This window comes from Hakea prostrata, unplaced genomic scaffold, assembly GCF_041222555.1.
Source record: "Hakea prostrata isolate BN-2017 unplaced genomic scaffold, UWA_Hpros_2 contig_173, whole genome shotgun sequence".
Taxonomy (NCBI): Eukaryota; Viridiplantae; Streptophyta; class Magnoliopsida; order Proteales; family Proteaceae; genus Hakea; species Hakea prostrata.
In genome coordinates this window covers 41650-50021 of record NW_028291292.1, presented here as the reverse complement: position 1 = coordinate 50021, position 8372 = coordinate 41650, and the positions used below count along the sequence as shown (strand labels likewise).

The following is an 8372-nucleotide window of genomic DNA, read 5'->3' as shown; positions in this document are numbered from 1 at the left end:
TTTGATCTGGTGGTATCCTGCTCTCAGATAAAGTTTGGTGAACACTATGGCTCCGCCCAACTCGTCCAACAGTTCGTCAATTGCGAGAATGGGAACTTGTCAGGAACTGTGAGTTTATTCAGGGCACGATAATCCATGCAGAAACGCCATCCGCCATCCTTCTTTCGAACCAACAATATTGGACTGGAGTAAGGACTCACACTAGGCCGTACCAATCCTGCTGTTAACATTTCCTGTACCAACCTTTCGATCTCATTTTTTTGAGAGTGTGGGTAACGATAGGGTTGAATATTAGGTGGGTTACTTTTCTCGGCTAGCCGTATCCGGTGGTCTTGCTTCCTTCTTGGTGGCAGTTCAGTTGGTTCAGCAAATAGTTGAGCAAAGTCAATTAATAAATTTGATACTGTTGTACTCTAGTGTACCTCTATATCATCTCTGTCGGGATGTTGAGGCTGCAGCCAGTAGCCATCACCGCTTGCTTGAATAGAATGTAGCACACTTTTCAATGTTGTTTCCAATCGCAGCAAGGTCGGATCCCCATTTAGTTTCACGAGTCATCCTTGCCACTCAAAGTTCATGGTTCCCAAACGCCAATTACTACTGATGCGTCCAAAATCTGCTCAGCCCTTACCCTGACTACCATGCAGCTGCCGATTTCATCCTCTCTGAAGCCAAAGCTATCGGCCTCGAATCGCAATCCCTTGAATTCGTCAAGGGCATGCCTGTTGCTCTCTTGAAATGGCCTGGTGCAAACCCCCGATCTTACTCCCATTCTTCCAGTATTCCCATACCGCCATACGGACGTGGTACCTGCCAAGCACCATAAATGGGTTCATGCTCCTTTTGATGCTCACATCGATGAGGCTGGAAATATCTATCCAAGAGGATCGCAGGAGATGAAGTGTGTTGGCATGCAATACCTTGAAAACATATGCCGATTGAAGAAATCTGGGTTTCTACCGATTAGGGCTGTTTACGTTTCGTTCGTTCCGCACGAGGAAATAGGCTGCCATGATGGGGCTGAGAAATTAGCCGAGTCGGAAGAATTCAAGAAAATGAACGTCGGCATCGTTCTTGATGAAGCTAAGATCGGTTCGAATTTTATAGAATTAGGTTTCAATTTTTTGATTGTGAACTCTGACAGGACTGGCATCCTCGAATGAAAATTACCGCGTTTTCTTTGCGGAGAGGAGCCCATGGTGGCTTGTGATCAAGGCTACTGGTTCCCCTGGTCATTGATCAAAACTTTACGACAATAGTGCAATGAAGAACCTGCATCGAGAGTGTGATGAGGTTCCGGGCTGCCCAATTTGACGTGGTGAAGACGGGTTTGAATGAAGCAGGCGAGGTCATATCAGCGAATATGTTCTCCCTGAAGGCTGGCACACCATCTCCAACGGTAAGCTAATGAATTAGCTATTTTTGAAAAAGACTCACTAGATCAGTATTTGTCAATCAAAATCTACTCCTAAATGGTTTCATAAGCACCACCACGCTTCTGCTACCGTCTCATAGGTGGCTCTCACTTTGATCATAGCTTCATTGCCCTATAAATCGTGTAACAAGTTTTTGCATATTACTGAAGTGAAGTGGTTTGAGATATCATCTAATAGATATTGGCATTTTTTTGGTAGTGCATAGAATTCAAATTCGATTTACCTGCATGAGAATTTTAATTGAGATATCCTATTTAATCCGACGAACTTCATATACAATTCCTCAATCTTAGTCAGTAACTGGTTTCTCTGGTTTCTAAGAAATTATTCTATCAAATAATTTGTTTCATCTTTTCATATTTTGAATTTGAATTTATTGGAGAAGCTGAAATCCATGTTCTCGATAAAAACCTTATAACTTAGTGATGAATTTATCACAAGGCTAAGTCAGCAAATGAACTTATCACAAGGCTCTAGCTAATTGCAAAGCAAATAATGAACGTAAATGTATAAGAAACGATTCAGATACCTCGTTCGGGTGTCCGCTACTTGTTTATGTAGGTTTTACCTCTGATTCTTGATCGTAGGATCGTGTGCGAGCATACTTGACATGGTGTTTTTGGTACTGTATCCTCAAGCATACAATACTTTCGAACAAAGAGAGAGAAAGAGAGCTCCAGCTTGTGATAAAATTAAAAAAATATGGTTACATCTCCGACACCTTCCAGTTCCACCAGAAATTGCTCACTTCGTATGAAAAAGTATTCATAGAAGACTTCGCACTCTATTTCTACTCAATGAGACAGGTCGTGAAATACCAACCTTACATGCTTTTGGTCATGATGATGAGGCCAATTCAGACCACATCTTTCTTCTATGTCCCCATCTGGAGCAGGTTTGATCCCTTTTTAACACAATCCTATGGGTTTCTAAATAGAGAATTGAAGCACAGGTGGGGCATTTGATCACAAACCATAGCCGAGTCTTCAACATATGAAGAACTGTTTACGAGAGGGGAAAAAGAGGGGGGGGAGAAGAAGACATTGGAAGGACTTAGTTCTGCACTGTTTCCTTTGTGACCATTTGGGCAAATTTCCATAATATAGTACGCCACCGGGGCACCGGCAGTCAAAAACCCATCTCAAATTAAGAGATTCAGAAAGCGCATCATGGATTTGCAACTCAAACAGCAAGATGACGATGAATTGTTGACTCTCCAAACTTGACCACGGATCCAAAACAATCAAATTCCTAGTGACAGTCCACGGCCGTATAAGACATTCTACAAATTAATTGATGATTAAAATGAAGGGTAACACAATTCTGAGAAATCTGCTCCACATTCACTCCATGGATCAAATGCCTTGGCTTCACTAATCCATTGGAGATCACTTGCCTTCTGAAAGGTCTCCCATCTGAAACCTTGCCAACCAATACCAGATCCTCCTGATGATCTAAGAGCTCCTCCAAATTTTCTTCCGAACAAAAGATTCCTCAACAGAAGAGAATAAAAATTGGAGATCGAGGAAGGGGATGAGAACAAGAAGATTCACCTCTCATTATCGGAGGAGAAGCAGAGAGCAATCGCCGCAGGCCACAAAAGAACACTGCATCGAGGGATGACACCAGCACTCCAAACGAGGATTCAAGGGAAATGAAATCTCTGTGTTTCTTCAAATATGTTTCACGAAACTTGCCCCAGATTCGAGTATGAGAGTGAAGAATTCAACTACATATCTCTGCAAGTGCACAAGCTCTACAAATTTCAAGATAAAAATCAGGAATTTCTTGAACCGCTCAGAAGGTCGTCAGTTTTATCCACTCGAAGGACCTGTAAAGGAAACCCACATTCTTCAAATTTAGCAGAAACAAAACGAAGTATTTCTTTGTGCTAACTTTTAATTAAATGGGAAACAAACCAGAACAACATAAAGGAATGAAAGGAAAACTGCAAATATTGATAACAAATCATGCCCGTCCATCAATATCAATAGGGAAAAGAAAAAAATCCAACCTTCCTGAGAGAGTCTTGTTGATCAGGGTTCGACCAATTTCGAAGGCATGCGTCATTGGAGATTGTTTTTCCGGAGGCGATGTTTGCTTTCCTTCATGGGATTGTTTTGAGAGTTCTGGAGCCTACGTCTGGGTTTCAAACGGGTTCATTTTGGGGTACGAGTTCCAGGGGATTCAAACGATACAGCTAATGTGGAAAAGGTATGTCACTGTTAGTCGAAGGTATTTTGATATTATGAAAATTGAAAAATTATATCATAACTAAATTGAAGTCTCATTTTTTTGGTAGTTGTTGAGTATTATGAACGGGTGCATGCCTATTCAAGGAGGGTATTTTGGTCAATTAAAATACATACCACAATTGTCTCAAGTTTATGATTTATATAGTAGTATGATATAATAGTATGATAGTATGATATGATATAGTAGTATGATTTTGTCTAGTGGAAGAGAATACCGAAATCTGAGTTTTAAGGGGTGTAATGTTTTTAAAGGGTGAGTTCCATGAGAAGTTACATTGGATGCAGAAAAGGGCTTTTTGAGAAGGTTCATGTCTATTTAGGAGGAGTATTTTGGTCTAAGAAAATACGTGCCACAAGTGTTGGAGGTTTTCCTTTTATAAAGTAGCAGATTCAAAAGTCTTAGTTTTTTTAGACTAAAAGCGAAATAGACCAAATCTCATAAGGTCCAAAACCTTTCATTTATTATTTTTCATTGCAATTAAATTGGCACTGGAGCAGTTGCAAATATTTTTTGCATCAAGAAGTTCAGCTGAAAGAAAAAGAGTGAAAGAAAATTGCTTCCCCCATCTATAATGTACAACTTCTAATCACTACTAATATATTTTTTGCAATCCTTCATGAGTGTCATATACCCATAGTAAGATCAGAAGCGTCAAAATTGTTAGTTTTGTGTTTTGGGAAATGCATTTTTCGATTCTAAACACGTTTGCTTGGGACAGTTCAAAAGCAAGGCTTCCACTCTCGATAACTTTGGGAAGCCAGTCCTCACTCCTCACTGCTAGAGATATGTTCTAATCCATGGTGGGAACTTTTACACGTAACAGTAAAGAAAGCAAATGGAAAACTTGGCAATCCAGAGCTTAAACAGCCTCAACAGATGCTCGATACTACACAAAAATAGGATTTCAAGCAATTGGCTTCTCTCCAATAGCAAACAGTCCTATTCTACTCCTTGATCATAATGAGGTATGAGGTAAAATGATAGCCAATTTACATCATCGGTTTGAATATTCTGAAATTTGACAAAACTGACCCAAGCGCAGCGTCACTTTGGATGGTGATATAGCAACGGGCCCACCAAAGCTTTGCTCGGTTCCACGCCATTTTGGTGGGTTTGGTCTCTGTAATTCTCGTTCTTCTTGACGAAGAGTTCAGCTCTTGAAAGCTCAGTGCCACTTCGCCGCTCTTCGGTGACCTCTCTCGTGAGAAAAATGGTGGGAATTTATAGAACTTGCACTCTATCTTCAATTCGTAGGTCTCGAATTTTCATTCTCTTCTCGCTTCTTTTTCACATCGAGAGTAGTTGTTTCGTTGCCGGAGGATTCATCGGCGATAATTTCAAGATTCCGTAAGTATCTTCAAATTAACACAGCTCACCCTAACCCCGACTACCATGCAGCTGCCGATTTCATCCTCTCTGAAGCCAAAGCTATCGGCCTCGAATCGCAATCCCTTGAATTCGTCAAGGGCATGCTCCGTTGTTCTCTTGAAATGGCCTAGTACAAACCCCCGATCTTCCTTCCATTCTTCTGTATTCCCATACGGACGTGGTACCTGCCGAGCACCATAAATGGGTTCATGCTCCTTTTGATGCTCACATCAATGAGGCTGGAAATATCTATGCTAGAGGATCGCAGGACATGAAGTGTGTTGGCATGCAATACTTGGAAGCCGTACGCCGATTGAAGAAATCTGGGATTCAACCGATTAGGACTGTTTACGTTCCGTTCGTTCCAGACGAGGAAATAGGCGGCCATGATGGGGCTGAGAAATTAGCCGAGTCGGAAGAATTCAAGAAAATGAACGTCGGCATCGTTCTTGATGAAGGTAAGATCAGTTCGAATTTTAAAGAACTAGGGTTCAATTTTTTGATTGTGAACTCGACAGACTGGCATCCTCGAATGAAAATTACCGCGTTTTCTTGGCGGAGAGGAGCCCGTGGTGGCTTGTGATCAAGGCTACTAGTTCCCCTGGTCATGGATCAAAACTTTACGACAATAGTGCAATGGAGAACCTCATGAAGAGCATCGAGAGTGTGATGAGATTCCGGGCTGCCTAATTTGACATGGTGAAGGCGGGTTCGAAGGAAGCGGGTGAGGTCATATCGGTAAATATGGTCTCCCCGAAGATCGGCACGCCATCTCCAACGGTAAGCTAATGAATTAGCTATTTTTTTTGGATGAATTACCCAAAGAGGAGAGAAGGGACAAACTAATTCTCTGGTAACAACAATATTTCTGTCCCGAATTAGCTATTAGTTTGTCTTGGTGCAATAGTTCACCGACAATTATGAAAGATTGTTAGGATAACAGATTTTGAAAAAGACTCATTAGATCAGTATTTGTCAATCAAGGTCTAATCCTAAATGGTTTCATAAGGACCACCACGCTTCTGCTGCCGTCTCATAGGTGGCTCTCACTCTGATCATAGCTTCATTGCCCTATAAATCCCATAACAAGTTTTTGCCTATTACTAAAGCTGAAGTGATTTGAGATATCATCTAATAGATATTGGCATTCTTGGTAGTGCATAAAATTAAATTTTTCTTTCCCCCTGGGTTTTTTTTTTTTTTGGGCACCTTTTTTTTTTTTTTTTTTCCCCAACTTTGTTTTCTATTTTCCCCCTCTTTTTTTTTATTGGGTTTTCCCTGTTTTTTAAGAAATTGTTCTTTCAAATAATATGTTTCTTCTTTTCATATTTCGTATTTGAATTTATTGGCAAACACTCCTATTAAGCTCCACGACCATAATGAGGTGAAATGTATTTACAAAATTTTCCACTATGTAAAGTCACTTTTTCGGCTTTTCAATGTACCCATATATTTTCCCATCTATGCTTCTCTTTTTTTCTTTCTTTTTTCATCTCTTTCTTCTTCTTCTTCTTTTCTTTTCTTTTCCATTTTTTTTTTCAAATTCACATTCTATTTGCAAATTTCTGTAGATATAACTGCAGAGGAAATTCTATTGAACATAGAAATGGTCTACTGCGGAGGAAATCCCTCTTTTTTGACATGGGTTTTGTTTGTATTTATTTAAGTTGCTTGTTTCTATTTTAGAACTTTCTGCCAACCTAATAGTTTCCTTTTCTTTAGTTTCTTGCTTCTAATCTAGGTCTCAGCCTAATAACTAACGTGCTATTTTTGGGTTCAATACTTGAGCTTATATATTACAACCTGCCCATAAAGGCAACCCGCTCTTATCACCTCCCCCTGTGATCTATCGTCCCCCTTACTAGACTCCCTGGTGCTGATATTCCCTTGACTGCTGCAGCGCTTTGAGACTTCAACTTACTTTTCCAATCAACTAGTGCTGGAAGGTGATCAAACCCAAGATTGTTGCTGCTGATCACCTCCAGAGAAGAATTGAGACCCCCCCTGCAGATCGATCAAAGTTCTCGCCCGCTTTGCCGATAACTCCTAGTGATCATCCTTTCTCTCGAAACTCTAGCCTTATCTCGTAAGGGTTTTGGAGGACCGAACCGGAGCTAAAAAGAGGCCCGCATGATCCCGGATGTAGGCCTTCCCGTTGGCTGAATGGTTCTATTGCATTGACCTTCTAATTTTGAGGACAACATCCTTTTCTTTTTCCCATCTTAGACCTCCACTTCTGCGTATTGAAACTTCACCAAATTTGGAGCCCAAGACCAATTTGACACCGAATCGCCGGTTGCATGACCTAGAATTTGCTTCCTTCTAATTTGGTGTTAGCCATCTTATTTTTACGAGCTTCTATTATTGATGATCTGCTGCTACATCTATCAATCCTACTTGTGTGGTGGTTATTAGCTGAGCCTCCTCAACTTGACAAATGCATCTCAGATAATGGTGACTCAGGAATCAGCCTGCCTCCATGCCAGGAGGCCATTAGGCTGGAATATTCTCTGGCTAGATCGGATGTGGAATTGGACTGGGTTAGATATAACCTTAAAGATCTTTTACTTGAGCATGTTTCAGTGCTAGTCTTAAAGTCGAAGTGCAATCTTCTTTCACTTGCATGTTTACATTGCAGCCTTTATTTACATTTTCTTATACACTTTTGGACTCCTTAACTGATACAATTATCTTTCCTCTTGCTATTTATCTGCTTTCTTGCCGGGTTACTGATCTTTTCATTTTCGTTTATTATATTTATTTGTTTGACCCAGTAAACTATTTTTTGGTATCCAATTAATATTGTTCTTAACTACTTTATATGATTTTGCAGTTTCTAAATCAAGTGGAATACCTGAAAGGAATTGAAATATATGAGTCAATCATCGTAGCATACACATCCTACACTGAGAACACAAAGAATGCTGCTTCCAGAGACGAGTTGTGAAAATAGTAAACATGGCCAATATCCTATGGCAATCACAGATGCTTCAGCTTCATTGTGGTGTGTAGGGAAGAGGGATTTTCCTCACTTGGTAATCACAACACAGAGAGATGCATAAATGGAGGTCACAATCTCCGATGCCCAGTGTACTTGATTAAATGTAACGTGTATTCCCGTTGATGAACATTGTTCTAATCCAGATTTTATCATCACCTGAGGGTCAATTCTGATGGCCAATGAGGCAATGTGTTGATTTATTTCTTGATGAATGATGACACATGTGAGGTGAATCAGGGTAAAATCTGTGTCTCCTTCTTCCTTGTTTTCTATTCGATTGTGTGTGATTGATCGCTCTAATATTAACAGTT

At 40.3% G+C, this 8372-nt stretch overlaps 2 pseudogenes; both read left to right on the top strand.

The window, feature by feature from the left end:
* The first annotated feature begins 46 nt into the window (after positions 1 to 46).
* Positions 47 to 1408, top strand: LOC148998722 (uncharacterized; annotated as a pseudogene).
* A 3494-nt stretch (positions 1409 to 4902) lies between these two features.
* On the top strand, positions 4903 to 5857 carry LOC148998721 (uncharacterized; annotated as a pseudogene).
* Positions 5858 to 8372: the final 2515 nt, after the last annotated feature.